Source organism: Candoia aspera, chromosome 4 (assembly GCF_035149785.1).
Source record: "Candoia aspera isolate rCanAsp1 chromosome 4, rCanAsp1.hap2, whole genome shotgun sequence".
Taxonomy (NCBI): Eukaryota; Metazoa; Chordata; class Lepidosauria; order Squamata; family Boidae; genus Candoia; species Candoia aspera.
The window spans coordinates 14,955,344-14,970,516 of NC_086156.1; the positions used below are offsets into that span (position 1 = coordinate 14,955,344).

The 15,173-nt window shown below is 37.3% G+C and overlaps 1 protein-coding gene across 8 annotated transcripts in view; it reads left to right on the forward strand.

Moving 5' to 3' along the window:
- The window catches only part of PARD3 (par-3 family cell polarity regulator), a 581,236-nt gene that overhangs the window by 425,152 nt on the left and 140,911 nt on the right, over positions 1-15,173 (forward strand). The window lies entirely within an intron of this gene.

A 15,173-nucleotide genomic window follows, 5' to 3' on the forward strand; every position in this document is an offset into this window, starting at 1 on the left:
ACACTTTTGGTCTGTGTCCTTCCCGATTTAGTATTGCATTTTCCATGGATAGCAATAAGTCATAACCGATGGGGAGCACCATCAGCCAAATAAGTATTGTAAACTATAAATTAATATTAGAGTATGCAGGTTACCTACAATTCAATACTTGCAGAAGTGTCTCACTCCATGTTAATGTGGCCAAATGCCTTATGAAGCCCTTATTAATATGTATATGTAATTGCTTTTTATTTTTTTAAAGCATGTGCAATCATAATTTATTGTGGAATCATGATTTTGTATCCTTCCAATGCCATCATTTTTTATATTTATAGCATCTGGCTATTGTGATATTTATTTGGATGGATTTGCTCATAAAAAAGTACCTTTGAATTCATCCTGGCCTGCCTCCATGAATTCTCATTCATATGTTTCTAGTCAACTGAATGCTATCACAGTATCCCTAGGCATAGAGCAATAACAACAAAATCACTTTCTGAGCAGGATGATGCCTTGCTTTGTAAATATCATGTTTCCTTCCAAAAGAATAAGCAGGCAGATGTAAGCAGCAAAATCTGCCTGAACTAAATCAAGTGGTTGTTTTTTTTTAGCTCCAGTCACTTATTGTATAGTAAACACTGTAATCCTTCATTGTTAGTTGCTGTTGAAACATGTCATATAAAATATTGTAAAAAAATGTTTCTCTGATTTGATATTCAAAAGCTCTTTTTCTCTTTTGTTTACATTGATGTGGGTTTTTCCCCCTTTCCCCATTCTATTTCCCAGTTACAGGCCTCTAAAAGACTGCATTTCTTAGTAATTTTCGAAACACTGCTCGTCTGCATAATGTTTTCTAGCACTGGTACAGTACACAAGGAGCATGATCCTGTTAACGATAGTCAGCGGAGTGATGAGTAGGATTCAGTAGTCTCCCCTCCCCGCCACCATTACGCATACACCCTCATACTACCTTCTCTCTATGGCAGCTTGTATCTATCAATAGTGCCATAAGTTATGTTCTTCCTTTTTTGTTTCAAATACTTTTTTAAGAATTATAAATGAAAAAAGCAATACAGGCTACAAAAGATACAAACAGAAAAATACAAAAAGTGTAAAAAAGAAAAGAAAAAGAAAAATAGGAAAAGAAAAAAAAGGTAATTTTCCCTTTCATCCCAGCAAGTAAAGAAAAGACAATCTTAATAGATTATCTCTAAATACAACATAATCTCTCTTCACTCCATATCTCATCTATTGAATTAAAAAAACCCAAAATCCAAATGCTTCCTCAGTTCTTTGTCAGCAGAAGTCCAGTAAGGGCAACCAACTTACATTCTTCCTGAGAGAAAGAGCACAAGTCCAACCAGGCTTCCCCTCAATCGCTACCTTGTCCAGATTGTCAGCTTGTTTTTCCTCCTCCAGCCTATTACTGACATTAGACCACATTTAAGGTACTCATTGCTTCCTTGGCATTAGAATTGTAGAATTGTAGAATGAGTAGCATTAGAATTGGTTGTCATCAGCTCTAAATGACTTGCCTTAGCAGTTTTATGTAGATGTTAAACAGCATATGAGACAAGATAGAACCCTGTGGGACATCATAAATCAGTGCCCAGGTTTCAAACAGTAGTCCCCAGCATCTCTTGGCCACAACTCAACAGTAAGGACTGGAACCACTGTTCAACAGTGCCTCAAGATCCAACCACACCAGACAACCTAGAAAATAGCACGGTCAGTGATACTGAAAGCCACTGAAAGGTCTAAGAGAACTAGCAGGGTTGCACTGATCATGTGGTTTCTTGTAAAAGTCCCCTATCAAAGTGACCAAAGCATCCTGTTAGATCCTAAATGAAGCCCAGTTGAAATGGGCCTGGATAATGAGTTTCATCCAAATGCACACGGATCTGCAAGGCCACCACTTGATGGATACTCAATATGGATTTGTGTGTGTGTGTGTGTGCCTTCGAGTCAGTGTTGGCTCGAAGGCACTGGACTAGTTCCTGCAGTTTTCTTGGCAAAGTTTTGGAAGTGGTTTTCCATTGCCTGCTTCCTAGCCTGAGAGTGCGTGACTGGCCCAAGGTCACCCAGCGTTCTTCATGCCTAAGGTGGGACTAGAACTCACGGTCTCCCAGTTTCTAGCCTGATGCCTTAACCACTACACCTGACTGGCTCTCTCAATATGGAATGTAACTTATAACTACAGTAGAGAGATCTTCTTTATCAAAGGAGAGCTTTATCAGACATGAATACATTCCAGACTCAAGAAGACATTGATCATCTCACTTAACCTTGTGGCCTGTCTAAACCTGGCCAAGGTCTGAGCAAGCAAGTGGTGGACCTCATCTCTCAACACATCCTGTCTGCATCCTTGAGATCTATAAGCAGAATACGGCAAGTAGTTGCCAGGGTTACCTTTATGTTACCTGCCCCACTAAGGCAAATCCAGTAGAGTTTGTCTTCAAAGAATGATGTAAATTGCCCATACTGAGCCTCTGACTACTCTGATTCCTCTCTCCCAAAATATTGGCAGAAGATAGGGCCATACAATACAAAAAAAAAAAAACACCACTGCTGGACTGTTCTGTGCAAATGCAATGGAGTCAGAGAAGGAATATCGTTTATTGCACCCATTGTCATGGACAATGGAATTAAAGAGAGCTCATCCACTTTCAGATGAATGGCTCCAGCCAAACTTTCCTGCATTATGGAAGTTATGCAACTTTATTGATACTCCCAGGACAAAAATTCTAGGTAGTCCATTCCTACACCAGAGATCATCATAGTTAGCAAGACTGTTGCATAGCAGGGTAAATTGTACACAACAGTAACTGTACACTAGAGTTACCAAATCTGGACTTGCTACTCAATCATATAGCGTGTTATAAAATCCTTCTTTTAAATCTATATGAGTAATAATGATGCACACGACCCATTGGATTACTTTTCTTCCCCTTAGGCCTTATATTTAGATTTTTATGGTTATATGAAAGAGCTTTTGGCAAACAAACATTCAACCGTTTGTATTGCTTGTGTAATGTTATATAAAGATGTCATTTCTGGGCTTCAGAAATCCAGACAACCACTAGATAGGAACAAAGAATATAGAAAACATTAAATTTTTGCTACGAACTAATAGTGGTTGGGATTTTTGCAGCTGAGTCCTAGAGAATGAATCCTTTTGCAGCTCATATGGATTTTTTTTAGTTGGGATTCCAAATAACAAACTGCTTCAGTTCTAAGGTGCATTGTGTTTTGCTAGATACTGATTGTTCTGCAGTCAGAAGCCATTCTGAATCTGATATCATGTATTCTTCCAGTTGGTTTATACTTTGTAAATATAGGTAGAAGTTGGAAGACATGATAGAGAAGTTAGTGATTTCCTGTTGAACATCAAAAGTTATGAGTTCCTCTTGCCAAACCAGAAGTTTTTTGCATTTTTTTGGTCTGCATGAATGTTTAGTGTCATAAACTTATTTAAATTAAATGTTATATTATTAAGAGGTTTTATGAAAACCAAATCACATATATAAAGATATGAATAGTGAACATATTAATATAAATCATTAGATGGTTTTTACTTTTTAAGTAATATTTAAAGAGATTTACTGTACTTTGTTGACTGTGATCAACATTTTATCTATAAGTATCCTGTGAGTTTGGACAGGTGCTTAATACGGATACTTATGGAGCCCACTCTAAATGTCTTCTTGAACCTTCTGGCTCACCAAATTACATATTCAGTTGCAAAAGGTTCACTGATGTGTTAACCATCTTTTGCATTATTTGATTGCATCACTGAAGTGGTCGTACTGGTAAAGAATTTTAAGAAACAGAAGATGAGGAATACTATTGGTCAGAAGCCTGCTGCTCATTTCCTGGGGATAGATAAGAGAATGCCATAGAACCTTCTCATTTTATTTGGGGAAATCTGAAGCCCTGAGGTCTATACCTGGCAGAGATGGTGCTACAAGAAGAAATTCCAGGCCTAGATCCATGGGAAAAGTTGCTTGTCTCTGTTATACGGTATTCCATTTCAGACCATTTTTTAAAAAAGCCTGATGAAAGTGATCCGATTCATGCAAGCTGCACACTAGGCTTTATATTTAGGATATCTTGCTTGGGCAGAACAGGGAACTTCAGTTAAATTTGAAACACTAGCCTTTTAGGGAGTAATCAGTGCTTTCTGTAGGACAGTATACAGTATATCAGCAGAGGACAAGGTGCTGCCTGAAAGCCATGTATGACCTGTAATTACCTCCCTTTTCCCTTTCCTTTTGTCTCTTCAGAACCTCCCAGAATCAGACTATTTGAATCCTTTCTTTACAATTTGGGGCCGGGGGTGGGGTGGGGGGCTCTTTAAAATACAAAATAGGCACTCTCAAAACTAGGTTGCCTTTTTTTTTCATTTGAGGGGGCATTTGGTATTTATTTTCTCCTACTCTCCCCAAGACCCCAAATTGTAAAAAAAAAAAAAAAGGGGGGGGGGGTCTTAGCCCCTGCTACCCACTCTAGTGTTTGTATGTATTTTTCCATCTGTCAGAAAAAAGAAAAGGCTGCATTATTTTCTGCTTTTCAATAGAGGGAGCTGTAACACTGAAAACCAGTGCACTTTCATTTTGCCCTCTACTGATAAAAAAAAGAACTGCAGTGTGTGTTGGGGAAAAAAATTAAGTATTACCAAACCCATCATCATCATCATCATCATATACTTTAAGATGGGGAAGTGACCCTGATTACTTTCATACGTTCTCAGCATGCCAGGTAAATCCCAGTTCTCCTTATCTCTTTTAATTTAGTATTGGAAACTTTGTCATGTTTAAAAATACAATCTGGGGCCATTCAGAATATTTGGGAACAGGAATCAGACGTAAGTTATTGCTCTATGTTCATGATATCTTGAAACTTTTTAATTTATTAAAGACTTTTCCCAGATTTGTAGAATTGATACAGCAGTATCACAAACACTCTAGATACACAATAAATTGGAGCAATCAGACCCTAATATTTTGCTAAGTGATAAAGGTATCATTAGATGTATGTAAAAATAGTTCAGATCATATTAAATACCAGAGTATAATTATTCAGAGAAAAAGATCTTTATTAATATATATGAATATTTATATAGCCCTGATAAATGGGGACATTAATAAGTAGATGAAAATAGCTATGAGTCTGTGGATGAGAATAAATGTAGTGAAAATGAATATGGCATCATTGATAGCAGTGAATGAGTTGATTCCACTCAGATATTTTATATTGATACATCAGCGGTTGATTTTCTGTGGAATGGTCAAACACCAAGGATGCTTTAGCAGCCGCTCAAAATCTGGTAGCACTGAATGCATTGGAGATATTTTTTGTAGAAGCTAAACCAACAATTCAGTATTATCAGTTGTTAGATTTTTAAATAAAAATAAATGTGGATAATATAGGAGGAATGGAATATAGAACTGGGATATTTTATACTACCAAACCAATGGTCCTAGGTTTTAAGAAATGTTAAGAATAGTTTTTATGATTTAAAAACTAGGTTAATTAAACAAAAAAAAATTTTTTTTTCTTGTCTATTAAGTTCCTCAACAGTTGTTTAAAAAACGGATTCATCCTTCCTATGTTGGAGTTCTAATGAATGTGAAGGTACATTAGTTCATATTGCTTTGGTCCATGCCTGATGTTACTTCCTTTTCAGTTAGATGTTTTTATTGAGGGCAGCCAGGCTCTTGGAAGGAAGGTAAGATTTAAGGATGTTTTTAATTTTGATTGATTGATTGATTATGTGCTGTTAAGTCATTTTCAGCTCCTAGCAACCACATAGATAGATCTTCTCCATGACGATCTAGCCGTAACCTGGACATTCAGGTCTTCCAACAGTGCACTCATCGCCACTGTAACTGACTCCATCTACCTTGCTGCTGGTCATCCTCTTCTTCTCTTTCCTTCCACCTTTCCTAGCATTAGAGGCTTTTCCAGAGAGCTAGGTCTTTGCATATTGTGTCCAAAGTAGGATAATTGGAGCCTGGTCATTTGTACCTTAAGTGAGAACTCTGGGTTGATTTGTTTGATGATCCATTTGTTTGTTTTCTTGGCTGGCCATGGTATTCTTAGGGGTCTTCTCCAACACCAAACGTTGAAAGCATCAATACTCTTCCTATCCTGCTTCTTCAAAGTCTTAACTTGCACTTCCACAGGGAATACCATAGCTTGCACAGTACTGATCTTTGTAGGTATCGACACATTGTGGCATTTGAATATCTTTTCCAAGGCTTTCATGGCTGCTTTAGCGAGTGCTAGTCTGCACTGTATTTCTTGACTTCTTGTTCCTTTACTGTTGATGGTTGATGCTAAAAGGCAGAAGCTATCTACCACTTTGATATATGCATTGCCAATTCATTGTTAAATGATATCACCCAAATTTGGAATTTGTCCATTCATGAACTTTTGGCTATTTCATGTTTGGACTGTAACATATCACCTAAAACAAGACAATTAACACACAAACCTGAAGTGATGAATAAAACAGAAGTGGTTATTCCTGTGGCCAGTTATGCCTTATTTACATTGTAGCAACACAGATTTTGTCTACTACATAAGTAATGAAGGGTTTTGAATCTTCTAGAAGATGATTTTTACCTAGAAATTATCTAGCCTTTCTGGGAATTTACATATTGGGGCAAAATGTAACCAGACCTAATATCCCTGTAGGATTTACAGTGTAATAATACAAGAGAAATGGATTCAAACTCCTTGTCATTGCATGGGCAGGTACACTTCCTTAATGGGGTTTTAGAGTATCTGCCTTGCAGCAATGCAGATGGTAGGATACTGTGTCTGGCTTTGAAAAATGCTATCTTCACCCTTGGGAACGTTAGATTTTGTAAGTATTTTTCTGGTTCCCAAGTGTCCTTTTTTATCCCGTGTCTGTCATGTTGGGGCAACTTATTAACTTTGGCCTGGAACTGCATATCTCTTGTTCTTTGGGTGAGCAGTTGTTTGGCTTGGTCATACCCTGAAAAATTAGGAATGGTGTGGAAAACCTGTATAATGCCAACAACTGTTCCATGGCCTGTTACCAGGGAGAAGGAAATTATTCATTAAAACTAGAGGGGTAATGCTGACTGGAAAGAATTGGATATTTAGCCAGTAATTGATTATCATCCCCCAGGCTCTTACCTGGATTGTGGGCATTTCTGCCTCAAGCCTTAACCTGGCATTTGATGTTGCATTGGGTGCAGTGAGGATTGGTCTCAAGAATTTTGTTTGCACTGATTCCAGTGCATCCCTCTTAGCATACATTCCCACTTGTGCACCATAAAGGATTTGGCCAATGATTTGTAGGGATTAATTGTCCTCTGCTTGTTTAGAAGAAGTGCTTAATAGCACTTTAAGATCTAAGGGTGCACTGTACAATTCTGGTGCGCATTGCAGGTGCCTTTAGTGTGGAAAAACTTCCCAAGTTATTTAAATATAGTAACCTTCTCTGTTTTATGCCTTTCTACTGGCCAGAATTGTTGGGTGGCTCTCTTAGCAAAGACCAGAATTTTAGATTTCTCAAAATTAAGAACCAGTTGATTTTGTCTGCTGTACCAAAATATTGCTGCCATTGCTCTTTTCAGCTGTTTGTGAAATTATGGCAGCAGCATCAGTGTAGAGCGGTGTAATGTATTTTGCTATCTTATCTACAATTTATGTAGATCAGACTTCAGCATACTCCATGATCCTAAAACAAACTAGGACGAAATGAACAGATTAAAGCCTCAGTACTTGTAAACAAATACTTTAAGCTATCCATGTATAATTTTCCAGGCTCCTCAGATGTGTAAAACATAAAACAAAACTATCAGTGGTAATCATTATCCAAGGTGTCCATGTTAAATTGCCAATTTCAATAAATATCTGTAAATTTAATCTAGAAACAACTTTTGCCATTAAAGAGTCAGCGTATCAATTCTTCCAAATATCCTTAACTCCTTTCTATCTCATATGTGAAAGTGAGATTTGAATCTAAGAAAAATAATACATATCTCGTTGAACTCAAAATTTGCAGGTTGCAAGTATACAAAATTTAGATATAGTCTCTTAATAAATGAATTCAATACATTTTGTATTTTATATGACATTATTTTTATAATACCCATACCTTTATGTTTTCTATTATGTAGGATGTGTATATTATTGGATAGTCTGACCACTTACCTGCTTAAAAAAATAACAATAATATTTGCAAATGTTTTGCAGTGTATATGTTATACACATTTAAAGATGTGTCTTCTGATACTTGAAATACAGACTGCCTTGCTTTCATTTTTGGGTCCGCTGTATAGCTGAGTACAGATGGCAACCTATTGGAAACCAATGCAAATTAAATATTCCCAGATTACCATTAAATTGAATTCTTCAATTGCATTTAGAATGATTACTGAGAGTCTTGCTGTGCAGTTTCATCCAGTCCTGCAAAAGGAAGTAGATAATTTAGTTTAAAAACCCTATTTAGCTGAAATCAGATATACTGTTGTCTCTTCTTACACATCCACTCTGAAAGTGCACAGAACACGTCCAGATTCATAAACATATTATTTGGAGCTTTGAATTGTGTGTTCCTCCCACATTAGCCACCTGAGACCTCTGACTAGACATTTGGGAAAACAACAAGCACAGATTGTTCTGCTTGTATTGTGGTTCACAGTTTTTTATTGTCTGCCCCATGTTTTTTAATTTACTGTGCCTTATAATGTCTGAGTCTACAGTATTGAAAAGCAGGTGGCTCAGAGAGAGAGGGAAAGTTAATAATTTCCACTGTTTTAGATATTAATTCATAACTCCTGCAACTGCATTTCAAATTTTTCACTAACTATACTAACTATAATTTTTCTTGATTGTAAACTTGATTTATATTCCCTATTGGAACAGTTGCTCAACACTGAAACAAAAGAAACAGATAAAGGAGTGGTGCTTTTAATCACTCCTTCAATTCATGTGATGGCTGTATCTGTATAACTTTGTTTTCTTCTAATAATTTTTATACTCTGCCCTCCTTTTTTTTATCTTATTTTCTTAGGTAACTAAGAAAGGTGCATTGCAACATCTTAGCTATTGTGTGGGAACTCTGCAATGCTCTCACAATAATAGCTAACCAAAACCTGTCCTAGCAGTCAAACAGAAAATTACGGCCTCTCTGGGCCCCTAACACACGAAGAGCTACAAACAGTACAGTAGTGAATAGGGTACAAATGGCCAATTGGCTGTTTGTTCTAATGAGAAGCAAGTATTCCATATGGAATTGTCTGATATATCTGGCAGCATAAATAATTGATTCAGCTATTTAATGATAGTTGCAGGCTATCCACAGCCTATTCAGCATGACAGAAACCTGTTGTCACACGATCAAATTGCCATTCCTGTGTCATTCCAAGGGGGTAGATTGCTATCTAATCATGTCCCTGTGCCATAGCTTCTTTTACTGATTGTTAAGCTATTAAGGCCTGATACCAAACTTTTATCCTCTTCTAAGAGCTTGCTATTCTACAGCCATAGCCATATGGTCATAGCAAGGCATATTTTGCCTTCCTTTCAGCTATTAGTAACCTTCTCTGTGTAGATTAAGTCAATAATTCTATGTATTTGTCTTGACCATGTGAGAATTTAGACAGGAGTATGTTGCAGAATGGAAGATAAATTTCCTTGTGTTACGTTGAATATTAGAGTTGATGAACACAGTCAGTGTAATACAGTCGGAAAAATGTATTACAGTCTTCCTATCATGCAGTTGTATCACTTAAAAGTATAGGAGTCAGATCACGTATATTACAAATTGATAGGAAACAAGTATGTTATAGAGAAGGCTAAGCATAAGATTTCCACACAAGGTTTGACAATGAAACACTGCAGAAAAATTAATTATTTTCCAGGTATGTTCATATAGTAGAGGACCCATTGTGAAATGTAGTGGATACTCCCTAATATCTTTCATTGAAGCTTGGCTGTTTATCTTACCCACATGTGTCATAGAAAATCAGCAATATCTGTGGTTAGATGAAGCGGTTCCCTGTCTTGACACTATTCAATATACTGAATGGAATTTTAAAGTTTTTATTTATTGAGGACAAGAATTTATTTATTTATATTTCAAATTTCTTAACTGCCCATCTCACTCAAAGAGTGACTCTGGGCGGTTTACAATAAAACTGGAATAAATAAAGTTTAAAATACAATAAAAACAATGTTCTTAAATAAAAATATAAATATAAAATCCAAGATAGAGATGTTAAAAAGTTCTTAAGTTAAATTCATTTAATTCATGGGGGCCTCTTCAAGGCTCTAACCACTGCCAGGATTGATTACCCCTCCTCATGCCCCAAGAAAGATGGCAGAGCCAAGTCTTCACCCCTTTCCAGAAGGCCAGAAAAATAGGGGCCTGCCTCACCTCTAGGGGAAGAGTGTTCCATAGGGCGGAGAAGGCTTTCCTCCTGGGCTCTGCCAATCAACAGTCTTTCATGGACAGGATCCGTAACATGCCCTTTCTGCCTGACTGGGTGGGATGGGTCAATGTAATGGGGGTGAGATGGTCCCCAAGTATTGAATGAAGTAGCTGACCTTGAAATGGAATAAACATATTTTCTTAAATTAAAATTTTTACTGCTTCATTTCTTTTACTTCACCTATTTTTACTATTAGATTAATAATTGTATCAGCTAATAATTATAATAAATTAGTAAATTCTCAAATCAAGCTTAATTCACTGCTCTGGTGTTCTGGAATATCTTGCCCCCTGAAATTCAATGCTGTCAGAAACTGTACAAACCAATTATGTTAGAGGATTTTTGATTTATAAATGCTTCTGTGCATTTATTTATTCTTTCTATGTGTTTGTGGTTCATATGATTTTACTTAAGTGATTTTAATTTTTTGCTTATCATGAATTTGTAACTATACTATGAATGCTTCATTAGAAATATAATTGTAATCACCCAGAACATTGATTGTAGCAGGGGGGAAAAAATCAAATAAACAAATCCTGGTGGCTACATGGATATGTCCTTTCAGTTTTCTTGGCAATAGTGCAAATATAGTTTGCCATTGCCTTTTTGTAAGGACTTTGGATTCCCCAGTCTAATCTACTGGGATCCCACTGTGGTCTCCCACTATAAGAGGTTTTTTTTTTCCCTTCTCATTTCTGAAAACATCAAGTATTACAGCTAGTTATGACTAAGCCCTCCTGGAGGAAACTGTTGTTGGATAATTATAAATTTTAGCTTTTAAATGAAACATTATTTTAAACCTTTGTGAATTTCAATTTGTCATCAAGAAACAGCATGTCTACTAACCCCTTCCAGCTGGGATTTCTGTAGAATAAATCTTGGACTTCGATATTCTCTGGGGTATAAGGTATGGTTTTTAATCTGAAACAAGGTCATAGTTTTGTTTTGTTTTTTTATGCACCAGAATAAGTGTCAGACTGACCTACCATTGAAGACAAGTATCCGTGGCTCCTGATAACATATTCTCTCAGTGTTCTTTGCTTGTCAGTGAGTTAAAGTAAAAAAACCCTGACATCAACAGCAAAATATCTGCCAAGCAAGCCCAGAGAGGCTTCCACTATGACAGCTGAGCTGTCTAAGACCCCTCCTGATGTTTTATAATGTTTCTCTTCCAGGCCCGCCATCTGAATATAAAATGCAAGTGTCAGGCATGACACCTATTTTATAATCTCTGCAAAGCAAACCTTTTCATAAGAAAATGTGTTGACAGTTCAGAGATTCAAAGTCAATTTCAATTCAAGCCTATGTTCAAGATAGGTTTTCCCCCTTCTCATCTGCAACTCATGTGAAAATTGAAGGCTGGTGATTATTCAGCCTATAGCAAAGCATGGTAAATAAATACCATCTTTTAAGTGTGGAGGAATCTGTTAGATGAAAGAATATGTTAATGACATTCTTTTCAGTATGTGTTGAAAATATTTCTTTTGAGATTTAATTTGTTATACTGGTAGACATTGAATATCTGCAATAGTTAGCATAATCTTTTTGGAACAGTTTTGTAAGGTTTTGTTTTGCTTTATTAACTTTGAAACATTCTGGAAATATCCTTTCTGAGGTTAATATCTGCAGAGTCATATATATATGATTTGTAGGAGGAGAGATCTGTCTTTGTGTGAACCTGTGTATTGTTCCCACCATAAATAAATTAAACTTGAGTTTTATCAAATGGCATATGCTTGAATGATGGGCTTTTTCTGTATGTGAGGTGCAGTTTTAAAGTAAATTTCATTTCAATCCATAAAGGTAATTATTTATATTATATTGGAATGCTAATGTATGTGGAAAGAAGGTTGATTAGAATTCCAACTTTTTATTTTCCATAGGAAACAGCTATGATGTTACTTGCTGGTGCTAACTATGTTTCCTGTAAATCAATAGGGCAAAGTTTAAAAACCTCACTGATCTAAAATGCTGTCTACAGTCTAAAACCTTGGAAATTCGGGTGATATCTCCATGAATGAAAAATACCACATTACAGCACAAGTTAATAATTACTTTTTATGATATGTCTTGCCAGTTTACATCTTGCCTTCCATTTTGCTAAAATTCTCAGGACAACTTACAAACTCAGATAAAATTGACCATTACAGAAACAACAAAGCATTAGCACATAAAGTAAAATGATTAATACTAGAAGGCATCTTAAAACTAGCATAAAATATAAAGAACTTTCATAAAATGTAAAAGTGAAGAGAATCTCCAATTTTGTCCATTGACTACTTACTGATATGCTACTGATTTCCAATTACTGTATGCATCAGTTTTAGATCCAAGCCTGGATCTGAGTCTAGGCTGCAATGCTAGAAAATATGGACCTAAGCTGGGAAGGCACTCAGGGGAGGAGTAAAGTTGCAAAATGAACTTCCTGTCCTTGCAGTGATAGAACAGAATGAAACCTTTAGAAGCTGAGACAACAAGTGCTTTTCTCTAGATAACAAACACTGGAACACTGGAACTAACAATCTCAGCACCCTGATATAACAACAGCACCTTAACTTCATGTTCCATCAAACCGCACTCAGATCCTGGTGCTGGAAAAGCAAGTGCTTGCCATCTCAACTGCCTCTGATATTAACCCATAATTCTTCCAAGGACATTCCAGGAATCTCATTGCTCCCATCCATCCTCTTACCCATTGTGTTTCCATTCTTCTGCTGCCCTCCATCTTGCCAAACACTGTTTTGTTTGTTTGTTTATTTATTATTCAGATTTTGCTACCACCCAGCTCCCCCAAAAGAGGGACTCTGGGCAGTTTACAATAAAATTAAAACTATAATAATAAACAATTAAGATGCCCAAAAAAAACAATTTACAAATATAAAATACAATATAAATAAGTATAAAATCCAAGAGGTTATCCTTCCTATACAGGTCTTCTGTATATTCTTGCCACCTTTTCTTGATCTCTTCTTCTTCTGTTAGGTCCTTGCCATCTTTGTTTTTGATCATACCCATTTTGGCCTGGAATTTACCTCCAATGTTTCTAATTTTCTGGAAGAGGTCTCTTGTCCTTCCTATTCTATTGTCTTCTTCCACTTCCGCGCATTGCTTGTTTAAAAATAATTCCTTATCTCTTCTGGCTAACCTCTGGAATTTTGCATTTAATTGGGCATATCTCCCCCTATCACTGTTGCCTTTTGCTTTCCTTCTTTCTTGGGCTACTTCTAGTGTCTCAGCAGACAGCCATTTTGCCTTCTTGGTTTTCTCTTTCTTTGGGATGTATTTTGTTGCCGCCTCCTGAACAATGCTGCCAACTTCTGTCCATAATTCTTCTGGGACCCTATCTACTAAGTCCAGTCCCTTAAATCGATTCCTCACCTCCACTGCATATTCCTTAGGAATATTAGTGAGCTCATATCTAGCTGATCTGTGGGTCTTCCGTAATCTCTTTAGTCTGATCCTAAATTGTGCAAGAAGAAGTTCGTGATCTGAACTACAGTCAGCTCCAGGCCTTGTTTTTACCGACTGTACAGATGTCCGCCACCTTTGGCTGCAAAGGATGTAATCAATCTGATTTCGGTGTTGTCCATCTGGTGAAGTCCATGTATAAAGCCGTCTCTTAGGTTGTTGGAAGAGAGTGTTTGTTATGCAGAGTGAGTTGTCTTGGCAAAATTCTATCAGCCTATGTCCTGCTTCATTTTGTTCTCCCAGGCCATACTTACCTGTAATTCGAGGTGTCATTTGACTGCCCACCTTAGCATTCCAGTCTCCTGTGATGAAAATAACATCTCTTTTAGGCGTGTTGTCCAGTAGGTGCTGCAGATCCTCATAGAACTGCTCTACTTCAGCTTCTTCAGCATTTGTGGTTGGGGCGTATATTTGGATCACTGTGATGTTAGATGGCTTGCCCTGAATTCGAATTGAGATCATTCTGTCGTTTTTTGGGTTGTATCCAAGCACTGCTTTAGCCACTTTACTATTAATTATGAAGGCTACTCCATTTCTTCTGTGGTCCTCTTGTCCACAGTAGTAGATCTGGTGGTCATTTGATGTGAAGTGGCCCATTCCAGTCCATTTCAGTTCACTGACGCCCAGGATGTCTATCTTTAATCTTGACATCTCACCAATAACCACATCCAATTTGCCCTGGCTCATAGATCTTACATTCCAGGTTCCAATGGTGTGTTGATCCTTAGAACATCGGATTCGCCGTTCACCACCAGCACCGTCGGCCGCTAGCCGTCCTTTCGGCTTTGAGCTAGCTGCGTCATCACGTCTGGGGCTAGTTGAGCTCATCCTCTGTTCCTCCCCAGTAGCATTTTGACCATCTTTCGACCTGGGGGTCTCATCTTCCGATGGTATACCGACATATCTCTGGTTGTACTGATCCATTTAGTTTTCACGGCAAGAATACTGGGGCGGGTTGCCATTACCTTCCCCAGGGATCGCATTTGGTCTGACCTCTCTGTCATGACCTTCCCGTCTTGGGTGGCCCTTCACGGTTTAGCTCATGGCATCATTGAGGTGCTCAAGCTCCAGCACCACGACAAGGTAACGATCCTTTGCTGAAGCCTTCGCTTATAGACATACAAAAAGATTTATCTATGAATGGGTATGTCAGTTTTCCCTGGGTTTTGCCTACTGACATATTTCCTGTAAATGCACTTGAGATCCTTACCTTCAAAAAGAGGTTCCAGAATCAGGGCAGTTTTAGAGAAAAGG